General features: G+C 39.1%; 1 protein-coding gene across 1 annotated transcript in view; it reads right to left on the bottom strand.

The window, feature by feature from the left end:
- The window catches only part of LOC134205156 (neuropeptide F-like), an 83,300-nt gene extending 67,335 nt beyond the window's left edge, over positions 1 to 15,965 (bottom strand). The window contains exon 1 of the mRNA XM_062680133.1: positions 15,901 to 15,965. The gene's annotated coding sequence lies outside the window, so the exon portion shown is untranslated. The remainder of the gene's footprint in view (positions 1 to 15,900) is intronic.
- Positions 15,966 to 25,889: the final 9,924 nt, after the last annotated feature.

Genomic DNA, 25,889 nt, shown 5'->3' with positions numbered 1-25,889 from the left:
TGTTTGACTCAGAGTATAAATACTCATGCAATGGCGGGCATAGAAAAGCTTTTATTTAATAACTGAGGAAATGCTAATAATATAATAAGTTGAAAAGCAGGCCAAGTTCCAGTTGGAATGTAGAGCCATTGAAGAAGAAGAAGAAGAAGAAGAAGATACCGGCTGAGGAGTCTGTGAATTGCAAGCGCATACCGCACCATATCGTATGAGGCAGTGTGCGTCATTGCTGGGATGATGCAGATCGACATACTTCTAGAGGAAGACGTAGTGCATTGGTGTTGTAGAATCGGCGTGACATGTGATGTCAAGGGGTGGGTCGCTGAGCACAGTTCAATTTGTGTTCATCACATTCCTTGTGACTCTGTGTGCCACAGTGTGCCATAAATTGTGCCTCACTTTAAGTATGACACATTGTCATGTTGACAGTCAGAAATATCTGGCAACACTAGCGACTAGACATCAGCAGAGTGAAACGGTTGTCATACGTGATACCACGAGATACAATGATACTCCTCCCAACATCGTTTTTGCCGAAGTTTTTGCTTAGCATCAAGCTGACTCTTGCCGTGATGGGAAAAATCGGAGTGCAATGCAGTTCATTAGCATCGGGTGCAGTATATCCGCAGACAAAGTAAATCCGCATGATTCGGTGGTAACAAAAGTAGAGATGGTTCAAAAGAAGGCAATTATTAAATCAAGGGCTACTTCACACATTTTGCTTCCTATTGGGGAAGATCCACAAAGTACGTCACGTGATCGGCGATTTTCAACGCCCCCATCCTCTTTCTTCACACTTTTTGTATTGAACCTCTAAATTTTTTGAATGAATCGTCACGCTGCTTGGAGCCCTTCCTCCTGAAATCGTGACGTACTTTGTGGATGGCCGTTTGTTCAGCAAAAGCAAAGAAATTTAGACAAACAACAATTTTCTTTAAAAAAAAATCAATGGTTTGCATGATCGACTAGCTATAACAGCCTCTCCGAGAAACACATAAAGATCTTACTTAATTACTTATGGATCCTGTACACCTCCGGTGGTGCAAAGGGGCCGACTTGAAAGATCTCCATCCTGAGCGATGCCCGGCTATCGCTTTAACCTGTTGCCAGGTTAGATTTCGGTCGACTTCTTTTATTTCTTTATTGAGGCTTCGCCGCCATGAGCCTCTGGGTCTGCCTCTGCTGCGATGTCCCGCTGGGTTCCAGTCTAATGCTTGCTTACAGATTTCGTTTCCGCCCTGACGTAGAGTGTGGCCGACCCAGCCCCACTTCCGATCCCGAATTTCTGTTGTTATCGGCCTCTGGTGACAACGACGATGGAGCCTGTTGTTTGAGATCCAGTTGTGAGGCCACCAGGCCCGAATTATATACCGCAGGCATCTGTTGCTGAACACCTGCGGCCGTTGAGTGTTCTCCACTGATACACACCATGTTTCGCTAGCGTATAACAGCACAGATTTCACGTTAGAGTTGAAAATTGTATTTTGGTGCGTTCACTTATCTGCCTGTTTTTCCAGATATTTCTTAAACTCGCAAAGGCAGCCCTTGCTTTCTTGATCCGTGCGCCTATGTCGATCTTGGTACCGCCGTCTGACGCCATTTGGCTACCAAGATATTGGAAGCTTTCAACATTCTCCACTGGTTGCCCGGCTACTGTAAAACTGGAAGGAGTCACCGTGTTTACATCCAACGATTTGGTTTTGTTGACGTTGATGACTAAACCTGCCGAGGAGGAGCGATCGGCAAGGTCGTTGAGCTTACTCTGCATATCAGAGCGCCGTTGCGCGAGTAGTGCAACGTCATCCGCCAATTCGAAGTCGTTTAGGTGCTCCATGGTTATAGGCTGCCATAACAGCCCTCGGTTTGGTTCACGGTCAATCGCATCTACCAGAATCTCATCGATTACGATGAGGAACAGTAACGGTGATAGAATACATCCTTGCCTCACACCAGCTACGACCCGGATAGGGTCGGACAGGACCCCATTGTGCAGCACTCTACACGAAAAGGCCTCGTACTGTGCTTCGATGAGGCCGATGATTTTCTCAGGGCGTCTCAGGGCGCCCCACATATTCTCGTGATTGAGACGGTCGAAAGCTTTTTCGTAGTCAATGAATACCAAGTAAAGGGACTCTTGGAATTCGTTGACCTGCTCCAAAATGATGCGGAGCGTGACAATATGGTCCACACAGGATCTTCCGGCACGGAATCCGGCTTGCTGCCGCCGGAGAGTCGCATCGATCTTCTCCTGAATCCGGGCTAGGATAATTTTGCACAGAACTTTGAGAACGGTACACAGCAACATAATGCCTCGCCAGTTATCGCATACAGTCAGGTCACCCTTTTTGGGCACCTTCACTAAGATACCTTGCATCCAGTCGACCGGGAAAGTTGCGGTGTCCCAGATATTATGAAATAAACGATGCAGTAGTTGAGCGGATGTCATGGGGTCAGCTTTGAGCATCTCGGCTGATATGCGGTCGACCCCTGGGGCTTTATTCGATTTCATGCTTTGGATGGCTGTTTGAATCTCTAGCAGTGATGGAGCTTCGGTATTGACGCGTGTTATACGTCGGATCCGATCAGATCATGCCGAGGTGATGATGGCCTGGCTGGCACTTGAAAAAGTTGTTCGAAGTGCTCGAACCAGCGTTTCAGCTGGTCAGTTGGGTCGGTCAATAACTGATCATTCGCGTCTTTCACAGGCATCGTTGCATTCATCTTCGCCCCGCTTAAGCGTCGTGAGATATCGTAGAGGAGGCGAATGTCCCCGGTTGCGGCGGCTCTCTCTCCTTCGTCGGCCAGAGAGTCTGCCCACGCTCGCTTGTCCCGTCGACATGAGCGTTTTACTTCCTTCTCAAGAGCCGCGTATCGTTGACGGGCTAAGACTTTGGCTCCTCTGGTTTTCGATCGCTCTATCGCGGCTTTGGCTTCTCTTCGCTCCTCTATCTTTCTCCAGGTCTCATCGGTGATCCATTGTTTTCTCTGGGTGCGTAGTTCGCCCAGATTGTTCTCGCTGGTGGTGATGAAGGCATTCTTGATGGCGGTCCATTGGTCTTCCACGCTGCCACCTTCCGGAATATCTGCAGCACGCGTCTCCAGTTCTTCAACGAAGGACCGTTTCACCGTGGCATCTTCCAGTCGGCGTGTGTTGAATCGTCGTCCAGCTCTTTCCTCCTGCCGACGAATCCGCGCAATGCGCAGGCGTATTTCGCCGATGAGGAGGTGATGATCAGACGCGATATCGGCACTACGTTTATTCCGTACATCAAGAAGGCTCCGTTTCCATTTTCGGCTGATGCAGATGTGGTCGATTTGATTTTCTGTAAAGCCGTCACGGATCTTGTGAACCAGTCGATGAGAGAAGAGCGATCCCCCGATCACCATGTCGTTATTACCACAAAATTCTGCGAACAGCTCTCCGTTTTCGCTCATTTCTCCGAGACCATGGCGTCCCATAATGCGCTCATGGTTCGAGTTGTCGGATCCGATCTTCGCATTGAAGTCGCCCAAACAGATATTGATATCACCCTTCTACGAATTCTATCTACGACGGCATTGAGTTGACTGTAGAAGTTCTCTTTGTCTTGCAGATCGGCAGCATCGGTTGGCGCATAACATTGGATTATAGTAAGGTTTCGGACCCGTGTTCTAAATCTGGCAACGATTAGCCTTTCACTTAAATGTTCCCACTTCAAAATCGCAGAGTGTGCCTGAGCGCTTAGTAGGGAAGCCAACTCCGCGATGCCAGGGAGCGTGTTCACCTTGTAAACCAAAGTATAGCAGAACTTGTCCTGACGGCGTTCTGTGTTCTCCAAAGTTTGGCCAACGGACTTCACTCAGTCCCAGGATCTCAAGCTTCATGCGGCGTGCCTCATTGGCAAGTTGTGCCAATTTACCCTGCTGGGCTAGGGTTAAAACGTTCCATGTTCCTATTCGTGTCCGTTGTTTCGCGCTAAGAGTCGTCGCCGTAAAATCAGTCCGTATTCTTTCATTATCGGATTCTCGAACAAATTGATGTTTCGGGAACAGTAGGTTATTGGCCCAAGGTTCCTATCCACCGGGATGGGGCTGCCATCTTAGGTATAGCTTCCGGGGAATAGCATTTCATACTCAGCCGCTGGATGCCAGAACAGACGCTGTTGGAGCCGCACCTCCTTGGTGGACAGACGCTCGATCAGTCGGGTCATATTTGTTTAAAGTCCCACCCAACACCAGGACTAGGCTAGTGCGCTTTGAGCGGCACACGGTCGCTTTGATAGGGCCTGCTTGGGGACACATGCAGCTTTTTATAGAAGTTCAACAGAGCCCACTGTCGAACCCCACCACATCCTAGGCAGAAGACCCCCAGTACGCACCCTCTCACTCTAGCTGATGTCAGAAGGACAACAGAGCCCAGGCTGCACTACCAGCTAAGTACGCAACCCTTAGCTGGCGGTCAATTGTCATCGGAAGACCCGTGGAAGCGTGAGTATTGGAACTTGTGAGGACCAGAGCTATGTTAGGCGCCCTTCCCGGATGTCAACTCACCATTTCGCAGCCCACATAAAGATCTGTACTATCTTTTACTTCCTTATTTTCTTTAATTATTTTGTTCCCAAAACTCCATATAAAAAATATAAACATTGCCCCCACGTGAATCCACTCGGATTTATACGCGGTCGGAAACATGTAAATATTGTCCTAATATGATGTCAGATGACGTCACGCTGCATTCGTTCATAAGTCGAAACAAAATTTAGCAAGATTGCCGGTATTTTTTATTCTGATCACTAAAATGTCAAAAGTTTGCCGCAGAGTGTGCCACCACGTACCACACTTGTGAATAAAATCCTTAAAATGTGTGCTTGGAACATTGTGCTCAGCACACATTTTAAGGATTTTATTTGATTTTTATGTTCCGTTTCGGAACGTTCTTCTTTCCCATTATGGACCCCCCAAAATATTCCTATAATGGACACTCTCGTGTTTATTTTTCATAGAATTGTAAAAAATCATCTAATTTTACTTTCCATAGCATTTCCAATGCATGTAGTCAAATCATAGGACTGTAAGGCAGGTTCTCCCGATGCAATTTCATAGCAAAATGTTTATATTGTGCTGTAAAAATGTAAAAATGGCTGGAGGGTCTATTGGTTGAGGGTCCACTATTGGGTACTTTACCCTATATCGTTTCTGCGGCATACATGTAGAGGACTCGCAACATCTTTTATGCCATTGTATGGAAATTTTTAAAAGGGGGCAGTAATTCCCGTTCTTCTGATTAAGGTTAGGGGAGGGGCGAAGATGGGTAAACGCTCCATATTTCCGAATGCCGTCCTTAAGGTTTTTGATATCACGGTTCTGAGCTGGGAAAAATTCATTAACCACATAACGAAAAAATGGCCTTTGTCAAATCCCTCCCTCCTATAGTCACATTTTTTGTATGGAGCATCTTCAAATTTTCTATGGATCGTCTCACATCTGGCAAGCCCCACACAAAAAAGCGTTACCAAATTCGTGAACCAACAAAAATACATTATGATTTAAGTCATGGGTTTATTTATTTAATCAAAATGCTATTTTATTTACGTTATCTTCAGGTCATTTGAATAAAGACAAAATACTTTCTTTTCTAAATATTAGGTAATTAAAATCACCACGTTCGCGAAAGAAGACCCGCTCTTGCAGTATCGATTTGGCCCTACGCTTATCTTAATCCAGACTCGATTACACCATAGTTTACTTCTTCGACGCCAACGCAATCAACAAGCAGATTCTCACTGCAACCGTGTTGGAGGCAGGGATGAACAATGGGGCGGCATGCAAATTAATTATCTTTTCTCTGGCCAAGTTGCTTTCCCATTCATTGTAGTTTATGCCTCTTCAGGCCACCATTAGCACTGATCGGTTACGCCTGGCCGTAGTAAAAGACACGGAAGCGAAGCCCAGGAACGTGGCTTATCGCTGATTTCGGCAACTGTTGCTTCAACCAGCAGCAGTCGTCGTTACTCTATTTTTAATATCTGCGAGGGTGTGGGGTGGCGATCGGGGTACGACATAGGAAATTATTAAACATGGTTTCGTCAGAGAGTTATGTTTGTGTATTCTCGATATGACGTTAAAGATACAATAATTTTGATATCGGTAAATGTGCTGGGTTGAGGTAGAGGACAAAAGTTTGATGGTGTGTTCAATTTTTTCCTAGATATTAGTTTTTAATTGTACCTCTTAAAATGAGAGTTTAAACCTATCACATGCTTCTTAACCTTCTGTCTGTGCTAAAAAAAAACTTACGTTGTCTGTGCTCTGGGGTCAAATTGACCCCAAATTGAAATTGCTATAACTTTTTTAATGTTTGGCCAATTATGAATTTATGGGGCTGTTTCGAAAGATAATTTAATCATCTTTCAGGTCGTTACCAAAGATTGACCATAGGTGGGCGGGTACATCGCGGGGAGGGGTTTCCGTAAAAAGGGTACAAAAACAGTGATTTTTCATGCTTATTTTACTTATATCCGAAAATCCTACCCTTTTTGAACTGCACCTTTTTAAAAAGGTTATGCAGGAAGGCATGTGCTCTGGCTTGAGGCGTTGATAAGTTTAGAACTCGGCCGCCAGGTGGTGGTATATTTGAATTAATTATTTTGGACTACTTAAGATATTGCGATATATAGAATTCTCCTCAGTGTAAATATTCTTATCGCACAAATTTAAAAATTGGAAGACGTACTCATTATATTGAGCACCGTTTTGTAGTGCTAGACATCCTGAACAATATTGCCGAATACAACTTGAGTGTAGGTATGAGGGATCTCAAGCTAAAACAATACTTCATATATGCAAGAATATTGCAAGTACGCTAGCGCCGCCTATTTGTAAATTTCCTAATTATTTATTCCGTCACATGACAGTCCATTCCCACCAGACGAACTTTATTAAAGACGTCATCTTTAAAAATTTCAAATATGTGCGATAAGAATATGTACAATGAGGAAAATTCCATATATCGGAATTACTTGAGTAGTCTAAATTAATGAATTCAAATATACCGCCACCTAGCGACCATGCTCTAAACTAATCAATGCCTTTATATCAAAGCACACACCTTCCTGCATAACCATTTTGAAAAATTGCTGTTCAAAATGGGTAGGATTTTCAGATATAAGTAAAATAAGCATGAAAAATCACTGTTTTTGTACCCTTTTTACGAAAACCCCTCCCCGCGATGTACCCGCCCACCTATAGTCAATATTTGGTAACGACCTGAAAGATGATTAAATTATCTTTCGAAACAGCCCCAAAAATCCAAAATTGGCCAAGCATTAAAAAAGTTATAGCAATTTCAATTTGGGGTCAATTTGACCCCAGAGCACAGACAACGTAAGTTTTTTGAAAAAAGTACACTGTAGCTCATACTTCCAAGATTTTTGAAGTGAATTTGCACCTAGGAGACAGATCTCGGCGAGTTTTACCAAACTACCAAAAATTAGGAGAATCGGTTGGAAATTAAAAAAATGGCAGCCACTCAAAGTGGCCTGGGGTCATATTGACCCCAGAGCACAGACAAAAGGTTAATCAACACACTTTCTGTATCATGTCGACGCCTCCGAGGTATGATATGGTAGGGTTAGAGTGAAGAAGTTTTGGTGAGTTTGATTCTCGGTCCGGTTTAGGATGTTTACATTAATCAATCAATCTGTTTGGTGCAATTGAACTATTTTACAATGATATGGAAATGCTGAACGCCACTTATCATGGCGAACAAGTGACAAATTGAAATCCTTCTATTATAAATAAAAATTGAAATCAAAAATGACTTTGACAAAATGAATTGAATTCTAAAATGAATTGATCATGCATTTAAATACATAAATTTAAAGGGTTGGATTTAACGCTTGGCTCAAAAGCTCGCATATTAGGCTCCCTACGTTCTGTATGGGGTGTATGCTTTTGTTAAACTTAAATTACACGAATTTTATTGATGCCTAGTTCTTCATGGGTGATAGTGACTCCTTTTTTGCATACAATATTCGGTATACGATACTTGATGAGACATTATCAAGATTTGTGTTGTTGCTAAAATTCTCAGCAAAGGGAAGCTAAACAAGATCATTCTTAGTAACAATATCTCACCGGCAAAAAAAATAGAACATCAGTTTAGGAAATTAGAAAATTTAGTTAGAATTTCAATTAATTTATTCTTTTTGAGAATCAGTTCTTCCGGCAATGTAAGATAACACTTACATTTTCACGAAATTTGGTCTTAAATCCCTTCGGGTTTCTGGTCTGAAATTCCACCAAAAGATGGTCTCGGATAGATTTGGGAATTTTATTCGTTTTTTGCTGTGCCTGCTGTGTGCTGTTAGAGTTTGACCTGACGGAATCAGGTATAATGTTCTCTCAGAGTTTCGTCTTAAGGTCACTCCTCACGGAATCCAAGTTTCAAAGTGCACGCGTTTCCGGGGGCACACCACTCGATACGGAAGCAACCCACAACTGTAATTTTTATATTTTCAAGCTTGCTGCGATGCAGCAAAGCTAAATCAACAAAGATGACAGTTGTGCGTCGCCTCCGTATCGAGTGGTGTGTCCTCGAAAACGTGAGCACTTTGAAACCTGGATTCTGTGAGGAGTGACCTTAAATCGTTCATTTATTTGCTAGGCTCACGTTGGGCGCTACGGAGCTATTATTTTTTCATACAATTTGGAGAACCGAAGTATTCGCGGTTGAATTATGGGTTTCGCCCGGGTGATCGGGGAGCATTATAATGAATATAACACTGAACATTCTCTGATATTTCCTACTAAACCCAGATTATTCTACTTAGTGGCCAAAGTGCTTGCACATTTCAAAGAACTTCAGGCATATTGCTCCCATTATTCCATAATTTTTGCAAACATTCATATACATTAGAACAACCATCTTATTCCATTCTATTTGATGCTCTAGTTTTTTGAGGCAGCAGAAACCGCCAAAACGACCGTGTGCCGCTCAAAGCTCACAAACCTAAGTCGTGGTGTTAGGTAGGACGCTAAACAGACCTGACCCGACGGCCCTCCGACGAGACAGGAGGTTTGCGCGGGCCCAATAAGCCGCCTTCAAAGCAACCATTGCAAACGACATAGAAGTTAATACGACTCGATAGGAATCACGAATCACGAAGCTTGGGACATGGATGGAATTGCAAGTCGCTAGGTTTCGCAGGTTGCGACAGGATAATATACGATGAATTATATTCCCGACTTCGTCGCGCTGCAGGAAATCTTCTGGACAGGGCATCGAACAGCTACCTTTTTACCAAATCTGTGGCACCACCAACGAGCTGGAAACTGGCTTCATAGTGCCAACGCGTGATTGGGGCAGCCAATCAACGCAAGGATGTGCAAGCTGAGGATAAAGGCCGTTTCTTCAACTATAGTATAATTAATCGCTGTTATCATGTCTTTGACTTCAACTTGTCTCGTTCTCATGTGAAAATGAAGTTTAGTGATATATTTAAGGGAAACTGATAAACTTGTTAAAATTGTCTCTCAATGTATTTATTATTGTACTATAGTTTAAGTGTAGTTTATGTCATTTAATTATTTAGTTAGTAAGACCATCATTTGGAATGTATGTATTTGTATTCTGTTGATGAAAAAAGATGAGGAGGTTTTGCGCCCATTTGAGAGAGAGCCTAAGTTAGCTCTACTCAAATGGGCTTTTCCCTGCTCCTAAATAAATAAATAAATAAATAAATAAATAAATAAATAAATAAATAAATAAATAAATAAACATGCACTGACCACATGAAGGGAGGCCCGACGACGAGAAAGAAGCGTTCTATGCACAGCTGGGACAGACATACGATAGATGCCCACTGAGGGACATCAAAATCGTAGGTAGGCAGGGAAGAAATGTATAGATCGGTCTTCGGACCGGATAGACTGCATACCGTATTGAACGACAACGGTCAACGATGCATACACTTTGCAGCCTCCCGCGGAATGGTAGTCTGCAGCACTCTCTTCCCGAGCAGGAGAAACAACCTCATTAACAAAAATTGGTATGAAGTAGCCTTGCATAAGAGGTAAAATACCAAAAAAATAATTCCAAAAACTTATATGCAGAATACTTCAGGCATAACATGCTTAGGTATTTCAATACCAAACGAATAATAATTGGTTATGCATTTAATATTGAAATAGAATTTAATAACAAAGTGTGTTATGGCTCAAGTATTGTGTATATTAATTTTTGGTATTATCACTTTGGTATTTCACCTCTTATGCAATGCTAGGTCATAACAGAGTATGGAATCAATAACAGAATTAGGAATGGGTGAGCCAATTCCTCCTGCTCGGGTTCTCCCGCAAGAATATCCACAAGGCCACATGGAAATCTCCTAATCAAGAAACGGCAAACCAAATCGACCACGTTCTAATCGACGGTAAATTCTTCTCCGACATCACGAATGTCCGTACTTACCGCAGTACGAATATTGAATCTGACCACTACCTCGTTGCAGTATGTATGCGCTTAAAATTCTCAACGGTGTACAACACGCGTCGAAGTCGTGCGGCGCGGCCAAACATTAGGCGGCTACAAGACTGTAGACTAGCCAAAGACTTTGTTCAGCAGCTAGGCGCAGCTTCCCTTGAAAATGACTGGAGAATATATTCGATTCGTTTTTGTATGACGACGAATTTGAGCAGTTAGTGGAAGAATGCAGCATGGGCGAGATTGCTGCAACACTGCACGATGGCGAACAAGGCACGATACAAACGAGCACGGAATAGACTAAATTCGATTTTGTGGAGGAAGATCGAGAGCGTGAAGCGACTGTACCGCGCTAACCATTCACGTAAGAGTCAGGTGCCACAGCCCGATATGTGTACAGACATAAACGGGAACCAACTTACAGGCGAGCGTGAGGTGATCCAAAGGTGGCGGCAGCACTACAAAGAGCACCTGAATGGCGATGTGGCTGACAACGGTAGCGATATGATAATGAACCTGGGAGCACGCGCGCAGGAAACACGTCTTCCGGTTCCGGATCTCCAGGAATCCAGGAAGAGGTCGGCCTGCTAAAAACAACAAAGTTCCTGGGGTTGACCAACTACCAGGAGAGCTGTTTTAACACGGTGGTGAGGCACTGGCTAGAGCGCTGCACTGGGTATCAAGGTTTGGGAGGATGAGGCTATGCAGCAGGAGTGGATGAAAGGAGTCATGTGTGCCATGTACGAAAAGGACGATAAGTTGCGGATTGTAGGAACTACCCACAATAGGAAAAAGGACGTATTTTTGGTCAAAATTATGAATCATGAGGCTTGGGTATAGGAGCATCAATTTTTCTCATATTTCACAAAAGTAACGGAATTCGGTCACTTTTTGGCTTGCTATAAGCCTGTTTCAAGCTGCATAAAATACTAATGATCATTTAAAGGTTTAACGGTATGTTCGTGTCACAGACAAATGGACGCAACACAGATTTCATAAAATGATCAAAATCACTATTAGCTTCTGGTGTTGAAAATTCACTGAGTAGAACTTATTAAACCAACAAAGGAAGGTAGAACAGATTCAATTAGCGTCATATTGTGACATCAACTAAATAGAATTCCATTTATTTGATATTTCATTTGATTTCATTTATAATTATAAAAAGGTACTGTGGCAAGGAGTTATTCAGCACACTTTCATCCAACACGTTATGGTTAAATCTATAATTCGCTTCTATTATGTAGTAATGTCAAAATTGTAAATATTGAACCCCATCCCTTCTCACTGCGTAACGCTGATGGTGTTGATTTTTTCTTGAATTAGGCGTAACGTTAAGACATAACCCTCCGCCTCAAAATGTTGTGTAAATTGTGTTCGTCGCCAAATTCAAATAAAGTGGCATTATTGAGTAACTCAGATGAAAATTTGAAAAAAAAAAGAAGTTTACCAAAAATCTGATTAATCCTAACGGTAATGTTGTCTTTCTCGTGCATTATAACAAAATATATTTTGGTTATAACTTTTGAGCCCATTGGCCGATCCAGTTTACATCATTTTTGCTCACACACATACAGACATTCACAGACACGTACACACAGACATCGATCGGTATAAAACACAATGGGTGTTCGGGTTTTCTTTTAAATGCTTTTGAAGCAATCATATAGCTTATATGCATACTTAGTACACCAGAAAGGCAAAAATGAAAAAAAAATCAAATTCATGTATCTTACAAAATGACGAATTTGGGCAGAATTTTATTCTTCTTCTTCATTGGCATTACATCCCCACACTGGGACATTGCCGCCTCGCAGCTTAGTGTTCATTAAGCACTTCCACAGTTATTAACTGCGAGGTTTCTAAGCTAGGATACCATTTCTGCATTCGTATATCATGAGGCTAACACGATGATACTTTCATGCCCAGGGTAGTTGAGAAAAATTCCAATCCGAAAATTGCCTAGACCGGCACCGGGAATCGAACCCAGCCACCCTCAGCATGGTCTTGCATTGTAGCCGCGCATCTTACCGCACGGCTAAGGAGAGGCCCCACGCAGAATTTTATTCATGGTCTTCAAAGCTTAGAAGTACAACAGTGTAGTGCATGATGTTTTACTGCGGGGTATTGCGGGGCACCAAACTGTTTTGTTCGTTAAATATTGCTTAAAATATGCTTTTACAAAACTACAAAAACTAAATTCTGGATGAAGCTATTATTACATTATCAAGCCTATAGCATAGATCTGTTAAAGAGCTTTGTAACGATATATAAATATGTTACTTTTGAGACGAAAATATGGCAAAGCTGCTCGTTTTCAAAAAAACGTAAAAATGTCATTTCTAGGAGGGGTCAGTTGGAACGTCGCTTACCCCTCCCAAAAAAAAAAATCAAAAAAATTACAACCGCCCTAATTACAAAAATATAAGTCGTAAGCTGTGTATTCATCACATTTTACACCCCCAAATCAAAAATTGGCCTTTTGGTAGTTTTGGCCACTTTTTTATATGGGGCTGTCCTATTGTGCTACCGTGCAATCACACTGCTGAACAATTGCAAGAAAGTGTGTGGTGCAGTACCAGCCGGGCTTTATGGGTGAACGCTCTACCACGAACCAGGTGTTCGCCGTACGACATGCAGTGAATACAACTTGCCCACACATCATCTATTCATCGACTTCAAAGCCGCATATGATCAATCGATCGGGACCAGCTATGGTAGCTAATGACGAAAACGGTTTTCCGGATAAGCTGATACGGTTGATCAAGACGATGATGGATAGGGTTATGTGCGTAGTTTGAGTTTCATGGGCATTTTTGAGTCACTTCGAAACGCGCAGAGGGTTACGGCAAGGTGATGGTCTTTCGTGTCTGCTATTCAACATCGCTCTGGAGGGAGTAATATGAAGGGCAGGGATAGACACGAGTGGTACGATTTTCACGAAATCCGTCCAGCTATTTGGTTTCCTTTCCATAAGACGAGTTTGTACAATTCCATTAAGCATCCATAAATGGAATTGTACAAACTCGTCTTATGACAAGTAAATACATTCCACTAAAAGCTTAAAATATTTTTTCGTATTTGGTTTCGCCGACAACATAGATATTATGGCACGTAACTTTGAGAAAGTGAAGGAAGCCTACATCAACCTGAAGGGTGGAGCTAAACCGCACAAGCAGCGCTTTGTAGTCTTGGACATCCTGAACAATTTTGCCAAATACAACTTAGGGGTAGGTGCTAAGAATCTCAAGCTAGAGCAATATTTCACACTTGCAGGAATCTTGCAAGCTCACTAATTGTAAAATTCCTATTTTTCCGTCACAAGACAGTCTGTTCCCATCAGATGAACTTTGCTAAAGATGTATTTTATACAAATTTCAAATTTGTGGAATAGGAATATTTACAATTTAGATAATTCCATATATCGGAAAATATTGCGTAAGTCCTAAATAATGATTTCATATTTACCACCACCTAGCGGCCAAGATCTAAGCTAACCAGTAACGTAGTAATTCCTTCATAACTTGTTTGAAAATCTGCAGTTCAAGGTGGGTAGGATTTTCAGATATAAGCAAAATAAACATAAAAAATCCCTGCTTTTGTACCCTTTTTCACTAAAACCGCTTCCCACGAGGTACCCGCCCACCTATGATCAATCTTAGGTAACATCCTGGCAGATGATTAAATTATCTTTCGAAACTGCCCAAAAAATCCAAAATTGGCCAAACAAGAAAAAAAGTTATAACAATATCAATTTGGGGTCAACATGACCCCAAAGCACAGACAACTTAAGTTTTTTTTAGCATAGACAGAAGGTTAATATATTGCTGATTTTGTGGCCCTATGTAAGTTATTGAATATTGAGAACGTTGTTAAGTGTTGAATTAAATAAAAACAAATAAATATGGGGTTAAGCAAGTTGGTTATTGGATTTCCGCAGCAGACATTGTGACATACGATACAAGCCACACCAGCTATGATTTTTTTGTTGAATATTTGTATTGCTGATCAACCTACGCACTCCAAACTAGTGTTTTCCTTGATTTGATCAAATCTTATATCGCCGTTTCTAACCGTCGACCATTACTCGAGAATTGGATTTTATTGACCATAGATCTAGGTAGTAGTGCATGAGTTCACGAAAAAACAGAACTTTTTTTATTTGATTAATTTCTAATACTTTCCCAATAAATTCCTTAAAAATTTAAAAAGCTTTCTAGGCTTTTATAGATATTTTGCATGTTTCTACTGCTTGAACGCTCCTTAATTTGGGATCGGTGAATAGTGGCGTATTTGGCAATAATATCTCAACAATCGAAACGTTTCTAAAGTGTTATACCAATAATAGAAGAAGCTTTACTAATTGTAACCGACGAACGATTACGCAATAGGTGGATATGTGGCAAAAAATCTTTCATTTGAAAAACCCAAAAAATGCTCACGTAATTAGTGTACGACCCCAATTAAATAAATATTTGTAGCCTCAAGCCTTTCTCATTGGGAATAAAGTTTGAATTCCTACAAGGAATTCCGAAAATTTCGTTAATTTCGATTTGCAACAGTACATTATATCTTCGACTATTGATTAACTTTCCCTTGTTATAAAATATAGAGTTGTTATGACATTTCCTGCGTTTCTAATCATATTCTTATTAAACGTTTTTAGTTTTTACATTTTATACAAACACCTGGACATTCAAGCAATGAAAGATATTGAAGATGTGTGAATTTGTATCAAGGATTTCAAAAAAAATTATGCTGAGAAATTCTCGCTTTCATAACGTAGTGAAATTTTTTAAATTTCATCATTTACTAAGCAAAAAAGTCTTGCTAGATCACATATTAAGTTAACATACAATGTGAGATAAGTAATCCGTCCAGATTTTTGAGTCTACTCTATAGTGTAATGTTCTTGAATGAACTAAGATTTAAACTCATTTTCCAGACTTAAACTTTTATGCTACATAACTCATTAAAAGCGTGCTAACACTTGTCATTAACTAATAAAATTTAACATAATTTTAGAATATAATTGCCCATTCGGTAGGAATTTTCCATCACATATTTTTATAATATTCCGTTACACGTTTGTATTCCATTTGGAAATAACTGCCAGTCGTACATAATTTAGAAGTTACATGCAAGTTTTCCTTATAATAGGTAAAGCATTGCTGTCTTCGATCATTAATTGTGGAAAACAATTATGAATAATGGATTTTTTCATTCATTGCACATATTTCACTCATTTGTGGGCTCACTACAATACCAAAGTTGATTAATCGCATCATTTTTTCACATCAAGATGCAATGTATGCTAAGCCAAACTTCTTGACGCACAATGTTCAACACTTTTTGATTCTTCTGTTACAATGCCACTGAACAGTCAGCAGTTACCTACAAAAACGCACTATTGCAATACTGCAATACTCTACGAAACGCACCTGAAGGGTTACTTCCGCACGAAAACCGGTTTGTTTTGGGACTGTCGTCTGCACTGGTTCCTCGTTGTGCTTTTATACAAGTTTTTCCTTCACGTGAATGGTTTTTCCCGTGCTGGCTGCATAACGGGGACATCGGGGGAAAAGGCAGAAAATAAAACAACATGATAACACCGACCAGGAGTTTTCTTTCCACGATTGCGCACGATTTTCCGTATTGATAAAAAATGTCCCTACGTAGCGTGCAGTGCGGATCATCGAGTGGAATGTGGGATAAGGTGCTGAGATCTTCCCCGTTTACAGTGCTGTTGGATTGAATCAAGTTTTCTTTTCATGATAAAAAAGGGAGGGATGGATTTCGGAGCAGCTAGATCAGCTTTCATACCTAATCTGTTGCAATCGAAGATGGTATTTAAGATGAAGCGAAGATGAACAGTACTCGAGAGGCAGAAGTTTGGGAAGTGTGAGGTGCTTGACAAAGAGAGATAAGGTGCACGCACTCGCGTGGTTATCGAATTACTACATTTCACTTGTAGAGCAGAGTGGTTTCAAGATTGCATATTTAGTAAAGTGTACAGGAAAAGATTACGTTGAATACATTTAAAAGCTCAGCTCAATTTGAAAATCAAATAATTTTGTTTCCATTGTTTCTTTTAATAAAACATAAGATTTATGGATTACATGTTTAATAGATAAATTGATGTATGGTTCCTTATTTATAGTTTTTTGCCTTTCTCGTATACTACGTATACGTAACGGTTATTATTTCACTCCACAAACAAACTTTTGATAGAATGCTCGGAGACCCATAGTGTTTGTTATATACCAGTCGACTGAGCTCAACGAATTGAGTTGATGTCTGTTTGTGTATGTAACCCATGTATGTATGTGTGTGTGTATGTGTGTATGTGTACAAATTTTGTAGACACACTTTTTGGAACTTAGCATTACACGATTTACACGCAAGTTGAATTCGACAGGGAATGCGGTCCCATTGTTTGCTATTGAAAATTGGCCCGATCGGCATTGCATTTAGGAATTATTGAAAAATCATTGTTTTTCCCAAGGGTCCCCCCTTGGAAAAAATTTCAAAATCGAAAAAAAAAAATTTTTTCCAAGAATGGTGGAAATGCGTAGTAATTAATGCAAAAACATGCAAAATGATAGAAAATATGCGATCTATCCCCCTAAAGTGCTTTTTTGACATTTCCTATGTGATTTTTTCAGTACATTTTACGATGCACGAGAAAGGCACCATCGCCGCTAGGTGGATTAATCTGGGTTTTTCTGCTTTTATCGTAGTGGATCGGATTTTTTGACCGAAAGTGCTACGTACGATAATCGACGTGAAACTAGGAAAAGTGTGACTCAGACACAGGCACATGAATCATGATCTGTATCAAGTGTACAAATGGAAAGATATTATCGATCTTATAAAATACGGCGGCTTTAGAGAGGTGGTTACTTAGTGCGAATGCCAGAAGAAAGAATAGCAAAACAATATTCATCGGAAAACCGGATAGCGACCGGTGATCTCGTGGACATTTGGATATTTGGATATGAAAACTTTAAACGTTTTGGGAAACTTGATAAAATTTGTTAACTGAGACCACTGTGTAGACAGGTAAATATGTAGAACGAAGCGCAATAAGGCGTTTCGGCAAAACAAACTGCTTTGCAAAAATCGATCAGATTAAAAATTAATTAAATTTATCATCAATCTATGACTGAACGATAACGTAGGGAAGTTGAGTTGGACGACTGACGCCATGTTCTGCAGGGTATATCAGTTACCACGAGGTTATTAAATAGATCAGTCAAGTTCTTGAATGAAAATATGTGTTAGCTCTTTCGCAACGGACCTAGGATAGTTCGCGATAAATATAATGTCTGGGGCTTTCGTCTAAATGAGGAAAACGTCTGTTTTTTCATGACTTTTTGTCTTTTACGATAATAACAAAAGAGAAACATAAATCCTTTTTGTTCTGGGGAGCGTTATTGGGTCGTAAACAGAGTAGAGGTCGAAAGAGCAAAAGGGTCAATATTAATGCTGTCCAATGAGAGCTTGAAATAGCTCGATGTTTCTCCCTGTCCTGGTCATGTCCATTTGTTGACAAAAAAGAACGAGCAGGACGGGAATAACTTCGAGCTGCTCATTGGACAGCACTATTGTAAATTTAAGGAGAGGTAAATTTTTACAATAAGTAAATCCACATCAGCTGAAGCATTTTTTTGGCTTTTCAAACAAAGGTGTAGGATTGCTGTTCCAGAGATGGCGAATTCAATTCTCAGTCCGGTTTAGGATGTTGCCAGGTAGAAATCATATGAGCGTAATTTAATGCGTGATGAATTCGTATTCTCTACTAAATTACTAAAATTAAAAAAATCGTGCATATATGCCAAACGTATTCTCTACTAAATTACCATCAGGAAACATAGAAATGAATAGCCGCAATCGGTTTTCAATGATTGCTGTCATAGAAAAATGCATTTTGTAGAGGGACATGGGGCAAAACAGCCACTTTCAGTTTCGATCTAGATCCGGAACGTATTCTCTACAAATTTAGCAACAACAACAAAAACAAAAGTTAGTAGGGGGCCATCCAGAAACCACGTGGTCATATTTTTGAAGATTTTCAACCCCCCCCTCCCCCCATGTGGCTTATCGTGGTCATTTGGCAGACCCCCCTCCCCCCCTATGACCACGTGGTTTTTTTCAAGTACAAAAATTAAAAAAAAATCAAACCTTATGTAACTAAATCATATGGTTAATCCGATCAATTTTGAAGATGGACAATTTCAATTGATTCAAAATCAAACTAAACCCAGCATGGAAATTATAAATTTTCATGAAGTCGAAAATTTTGATGACACCTTCAACACCTTCAGCAGGAGGATACAAAAAAATGTGGACTCGCGAATATCTTATAAAAATTTCGAGAAAAATTTATAATGGTTTAGAAATTTTTCAAAATATCCCTATATTTTAATTTTTTTTTAAATTTTTTTATTAGTGTTTTTTTTAATAATTTTTAAGATTTTAACCTCAGCGAAACATCTGAACTGAACTCCTACAAAGAAAAGTTAATCAGAGAATCACAAACTTAATATGTAATCTTAGCGATGCAAATTAAACCTCCTACTGTTGTTTCTTTTGAGTAGCATTCTTGTACAAATTTCAGTATTGTTTTCAGAATCATCAATATTATATATATTTTTTTTTAATTGTTCATTGCTAATATTGATTTATTCATGAAAATTTTGCATTTTTTCGTTGAACATTTTGATTTCTTTATGGAAAATTCTTATTTCATAATTGCAATTTTTGCTTTTACAAGTGCTAATTTATTATTATTGTGTGTATTACTGTTCTTTATTGGCAATTTCCTATTTTATTATGGAAAATTTCTGATTTTTGCTCTACTAAAGAGAGTTTCAATCCAGAGCTGGCTCATCTCTCAAAATTTCTAATTCTTCGTTGAAATTTTATTTTGATATCGACTCGTGGAAGTCAATGATGCCATACTAAAAATGTTTTCTCGGTTACTCTGATAGTTCTTTGGAATATTTCGAATATGCTTCAGTCAATGGTCCTTTCATAAGCGACTCATAGAGAAATGAATGTAGTAGACAGGTTTTTTAGGTTATACAAAACGTCGTAATGTTTGAACTACTTGATCATTCAAGTCCGTGAACCCAGTGCTTCTAAGGCCCTACAAAAACAGTTTGCGAACAAACCTCATAGTCATTGTGCAACTTGATGTTGACTCAAGATAATTTTGGGTACCTTGTCTCTTGGATCTCATGTTATTGAAAATTAGGATCATATGCTTATTTCGTCGGATTGGGTATATACCGATGATGAGAACATTGCAAATGTCTTGGTTGATCTGGTAGATTCGTGGGCAGAACTTGAGAGCATTTTGAAGTACTTTGAGCATCTTGTATTTCTGAATATTCATCACTGGCTTAACGTTCAGGATGACCCATCTTATCTGACCACCCATCTGATCAGAATGATTCAAACATTTAAGCTTTATTTACATGCTCTTAGAATCGAATCTTCCCAAGGTTTCGGATATATGAGTTTTCATGGTCAGCCAAATTTGAGCTCCCATATTTTTTCTGTAAAGCCAATATCTAGATGAACAATTTTACTGAAGAAAATGGTGGCTCAGCTCTCTTTGTGATTTTATAGACAATCTAAAACGCTGGACATATATGACCCATCATTCCTGAAAGGGTTGTTGAGGGTTGTTTTGGAATTTAATTTCAATCGTTATTATAAAACTTTTTTTAACCTAGATTGCTTTAGGAATTGGTTTTTTTAGTTTTTTTCTGGAACACTGCCACTTTTTTCATATCGCAGGAATCTCCTTAGTTCTAAGACCCTTTTATGAATTTAAAAAGCATTTTATTCAGATTTTCATGTTGATTTTTTAAATGCAAGCTTCTCTATGTCATAACCTTTTTCATGCGCACTACTAGAATTTTGTGCATTTAGAAAATTTAGGTGCATTATTAATTTTTTCGATCAATTATCCTAATTATTCAATATCATAAAAACTAGGCTTCTTAAGCCTAAATCATTGCCTACATTTATTGCTTGGATTAATTTTAAATTCCAAGATGTTCTTAATTTTCAAGAATAATTATTCTGGAGTTGCAAGGGAAACCCTTCGGAAGATTGATAAGAAATTCTTCGGAGTCTCCCCTTTAGAATTTCAACGACATTTTTTTCCGAAATTCTGTGGAAAAGTTCCGAAAAATGTTCGGTAGAAATTTTGAAGAACTAGAAGAATCCGTAGAAGGATCCGAAATGCATATTTACGATGAAAATTCCAATAAACATCAAATTCCAAAGAATTTCCAGTATAAATTTTTGAAGATAATCCATAGACTCTTCCGTGGAAATTCTAAATAATGCCTCGAATAAAAAAATACTTGGAAAATTTAAAAAATGTGATAGAATTCACAAAGAGCGTAAAAAAGTATTCCGAAAAATTTTCATTTCAAAATTCCAAAATTGAAAAAAAATCAACGGAAATATCAAAGTGTTTCATGTGGCATTGGCTCCATATTCCAACTGGAAGTTGGTCTGCTTTTCAACTTAGTATATTCTATTAGCATTTCCTCAGTTATAAATTGAAAGCTTTTATATGCCAGCCATTGCACGATTATATATCTTGTGTAGCAAGTACGATGGATACACTATACCTAGGTAGTCGAGAATGTTTCCCACCCGAAAACATCCTAGACAGGAACGAGAATCGAACTCGTCATCTCCGGATTGGCTTAATCCTACGCCTTTACTCGCAAGGCTAACTGGAGACTGAACATTTGAAGTTGCACTCCTTAAAATGTGCGAAAAACTCCTATTGTAAATGAAGAAGAATTTCTGGCGAAGATTCGGGAAGAACTTGTCGAAGAAATTCATTGAAATGTTTTTCCACCGAAAATTATATGTATTTCCCACGGGACTGTTTTTAATTTTCAGACAGAATTCACAAGGAATTTTTTTCGGAGTTTTAAGGATTTTTTCGGAATTTCCACTGGAGATGTTTTGTTTTTCATTATCAATTTGTAGCAAATTACCAAGCAAATTTTTCAGAGAGAATTGTTCTAAAAACAAAATTCTGAATCCAGCACTTTATCAGGATTGTATGAAGTAATGTCAAAGTTTTACAGGAGAATTTGTTTACTTGATTTTCCTGAATATCTTCAAGAAATTGTTTTGAATTTTTTCTTGGATTATTTTAAAAACAATAACATTTTTCAAAATTGTAGCTGCAGTCCGCTGATGCAAAAGTGTCGGCGGCGTGATGCCAAAAAACCATCTGCGGCGGAAATTTTTTTAAATATTTTTCCATTTTTCCTTTCCATTTTTTTGTGTGTGGAAATTGAGACTGAATCGCAACCTGTTTTTTCGTTTATTTTTGTATGGATATAGGATCTTAGGCTAAGATGGTCAAATAATGCAGATATGCATCGGCGTTGCGACCAACGCTGCGTTATCGATTTTTCTCGATGCACACCTACGTCTTTTTAACGCTGAGTTGAAAAGACGCTACGTGGTCATCGACCCTTAGATGCGCATTGCGTTTAATGATTAAATCATTAAATTTCAATGATTTGTATTTTTTACACAGTTATTATTATTCACCAAAAGATTTTCGTGTAAAAAAACCACGTGGTCCGAGAACAACACCCCCCCTCCCCCCATGTGGCTTATCGTGGTCATTTTCCAAACCCCCTCCTCCCCCCATATATGACCACGTGGTTTCTGGACGGCCCCTAGCAAATGGTTTTAAAGAGTAGCTGCATAGAAAAAATGCATTTTTAGAGAAAAATGGGGCAAAACAGTTACTTTCAGTCCTAATCTAGGGCCGGAATATATACCATACTTATTTTCCACACAATTATCATAAGAAAAAATAGAATTGGTTAGTCGCCATCAATTTTAAATAATAGCTGTCATAGAAAATATGCATTTCTAGAGGAAACTGGGGCAAAACAGCCACTTTAAGTCCATACTTATACTTATTCTCTACTAAATTTGCATCAGAAAACATAGGAGTAGTTAGCCTCAATTGGTTTTAAAGAGTAGCTTTCATAGAAAAAATGCATTTTTAGAGTAAAATGAAGCAAAACAGCTCCTCCCAGTCACGATCTAGGGCCAGAATATATACCATACGTATTCCCTACAAAAAAAACATTAGAAAACATAGGAGTAGTTAGCCGCAATCGGGTTTCAAGTATAGCTGCCATAGAACAAAATGTTTTTTAGAGGTAAATGGGGCAAAACGGCCAGTTCCCATAATTTCCGGCGAACGAAAATAGCACCATTCGATTTGTCGTGAATTTTCCTTTAAGGAAGGGCAGTTTTTCTCTGCCGCAACAAGTAGCCGCAATAAATAGGTAGCTTTTGGGTCAAGCTTTTCCCCCACTGTGGGATGGTTTAACAACGGATCGGTCATCCCAGAAACAGAACTCCAAGGTTTCCCATGTGGCCCCTCATTTAGTAGAAACCTTGCCATCTGTCTTCTTTAATGGTTTTACATGATCATTGGCTTTATTAATGCCGCCGTTCGGCCGAATACCATTTATCTGGCCAAAAAAGTTTAACAAATTCGGACTTAGATTACAAGTAGTGAATAGTGAGTAATGAGAAGTAGGAAGAGAGAAGTGAAAAGTGAAATGAGAAAAGTGGACTGAGAACAGAGAACTTCTTCCTTATAGTGACCTTATATGATATCACCCAAACCTAAATTTTGTCTTTTTTGAATATGTCACTGAGTTTCCATCTCCAGCGTCGTTTGATACTCTAAATTTTTGCCTTTCTCGCTCTTAAAACGAACTTTTTATAGGAGGCTCGGTGACCAATAGTGTTATATACCGATCGACTCAACTCGACGAATTGAAGTGATGTCTGTGTGTGTGCGCAAACTAATCTCACTCATTTTCTTACTCACTTTTTAGGCACTTTCTCTTAGTTGATTTGCTCGCAATAAAATTCATTCGACGCAGAATCTTGTATCATTGTTTCCTATTGAAAATTTGACAGATCGGTCAATGGGATCCGAAACTGTGGCCAAAATTCATTTTTTTTACATAAGAAACACGTACAAAATTCTCACTGTTTTCAGGCACATATCTTTATTCAATTTGCTCGCAATATTCGACGCGGAATTCTGTCCCATTGTTTCGTATTAAAATCATTGGCCGAATCGGACTATGGGATTCTGGAATTATGGCCAAAAATACTATTTTATAACACACGAGAAAGGCTCCATCACTGCTAGGTGGTTTCATTTGGGCTTTTCATTTTGAAATCGAAAAAGGTACCTGCGTATCCTGTCGGTGACATAAAGGTTAATATTTATTTTTATTATTTATTGACCTTTCGAATTGAGAGCACATTAAAGAGCTAAAGCACATTACATTTATTTGCATTATTGGCATTACATCCCTCACTGAGACATTGCCGCCTCGTAGCTTAGTGTTCATTCAGCACTTCCACAGTTATTAACCGCGAGGTTTCCAAGTTACCATTTTTGCATTAATATATCATGAGGCTAACACGATGGTACTTTTATGCCCAGGGAAGTCAAGACAATTTCCAATCCGAAAATTGCCTAGACTGGCACCGGGAATCGAACCCAGACACCCTCAGCATGGTCTTGCTTTATAGCCGCGCATCTTACTGCTCAGGAGGGCCCATTCATATAATATAATTTAGTCTAACAATAAAATTTTATCTTGCGATGAGGATCCGTGGTAAGAATAATGATTTGTCAATAATCTCCTAAACGCAAGCCAATTTCATCAGCCGAAAAAAGACCACATCTCCCGTTTAATCCAACTTGCTGCGAACAAATCGAATAATGCTAAATATTGAAAAATGGATATAATATTTTTGCACACATACATACTCATACATACATACATACACATAATGATAAACATTACCTCAATTCATCGAACTGGGTCGATTGGTATATGTATATTAGGGTGTCCCAAAATTGGACAAAGTCTGGGATTTTGGGGGCTCAACCTTCAAATGAAAGCTTAGGGTATAACAAAAGAAAAATTGTTCTACGACAACTCTGGGAAATGACGTTTAGGGGTAGCCCCGACGCATTTTATGAAAAAAGTGCTTTTTTTAGAGGTACCATCGAAAAAAAGGTATATCGGAAAAAAATTCGATGAAACCCATCAATTTTATATTTTTTACATTTAACCTAATATCTAAACTTTATGTTAAAAACTTTTGATATGGCATGTTTTACATTCAATATTTTTGTCCACTGAAGTTTTAAATTCGCTAGGAACGATGATTTTTAAATATATTTTTCTATTAATGCACCCAAATCGGGTAGTACCATGGTAACGCCGTTAAAACTAGGCATACATAGAAAGATGGGGAATTTTATAACGAACAACTTTGTTGAAGAGAAGAGCATCTTTTCATTCTCCAGCCGTTTGAAAGTTATTGGCCCACGATTTACTGCAGATAGACTGGCATCTTTTATTTTAGCATATTGATATGTTTATCATCTAACACTCTATGATATTTATGGGAAACAAGAACAATCTTTCACTAATTACAAACTATTCAGTTACGTATTGCCTGTGGAGAACTGGAGTGCGAAGAACCAGTTTGTCCACTGCTGTCGAGTATCAGAGGTGGCATACCGCAAATGGTCTTTCAGCTTCCACTTGGCCACACTGTCACTCGTAGTGCAAGGTGAACATTGTGCTCATGCACCAATCATTGCCGTCTGAAATATTCCTGGGTTGAGTGCTAGGAGACCGAGTGTTGTTAACCTTTTTCACACTACATTGGATACGCTTGACCAACATGCAGAATGCAGATTCCCGCTACCATTTTCTAAAACAATGGAACATTTTATGCCTGGCGTTCATTTTTCCATAATGTCAGCGAAAATTGTGCACAGAACTTTACTCTTAATCACACCGACCACAAAAAAGTTTGCCTCCATCAAAATCCATTATATAATTCGAAATGGAAAAATGGTAAATGCATCATGAAACAATCATGATTATCCTTAAACAATTAAAAAATGCTCCTTAAAAAACTGATCATTTTTCAGTTGATGTTTCACAATGCTTTGAATTGCTTGTAGGCCAAGATTACATTTTGTATAAGTTTATGGAGCTTTTCATTTTTTTTACGGTGCAATGTTTTTAGTTTAAGGAGCATTTTCTCAGGTTATGAAGATTTTTATTGGTTTAGGAGTATTTCTTCTTTTTAGGAGCATTTTCCTTAGTTTTTGGAGCATTTTCTGTTGAATAGGGTTACCAAAAAACAATCAGCTTCATACCCAGGGCTATAAAGGTATCAAGATTCTACTTATGACAGCCAATTCCAAGGTACTTTTTCAACTATTTCACAATAATTTTATATCAATATACTGCGAATTATCATTAGTTAAATAGCAAATCTTTGTTTTCTAAGGAGCATTTTCAAT

This window comes from Armigeres subalbatus, chromosome 1, assembly GCF_024139115.2.
Source record: "Armigeres subalbatus isolate Guangzhou_Male chromosome 1, GZ_Asu_2, whole genome shotgun sequence".
In the NCBI taxonomy this organism is placed as follows: Eukaryota; Metazoa; Arthropoda; class Insecta; order Diptera; family Culicidae; genus Armigeres; species Armigeres subalbatus.
The sequence above is the reverse complement of the archived record's forward strand: the minus strand, read 5'-3'. Positions and strand labels throughout refer to the sequence as shown.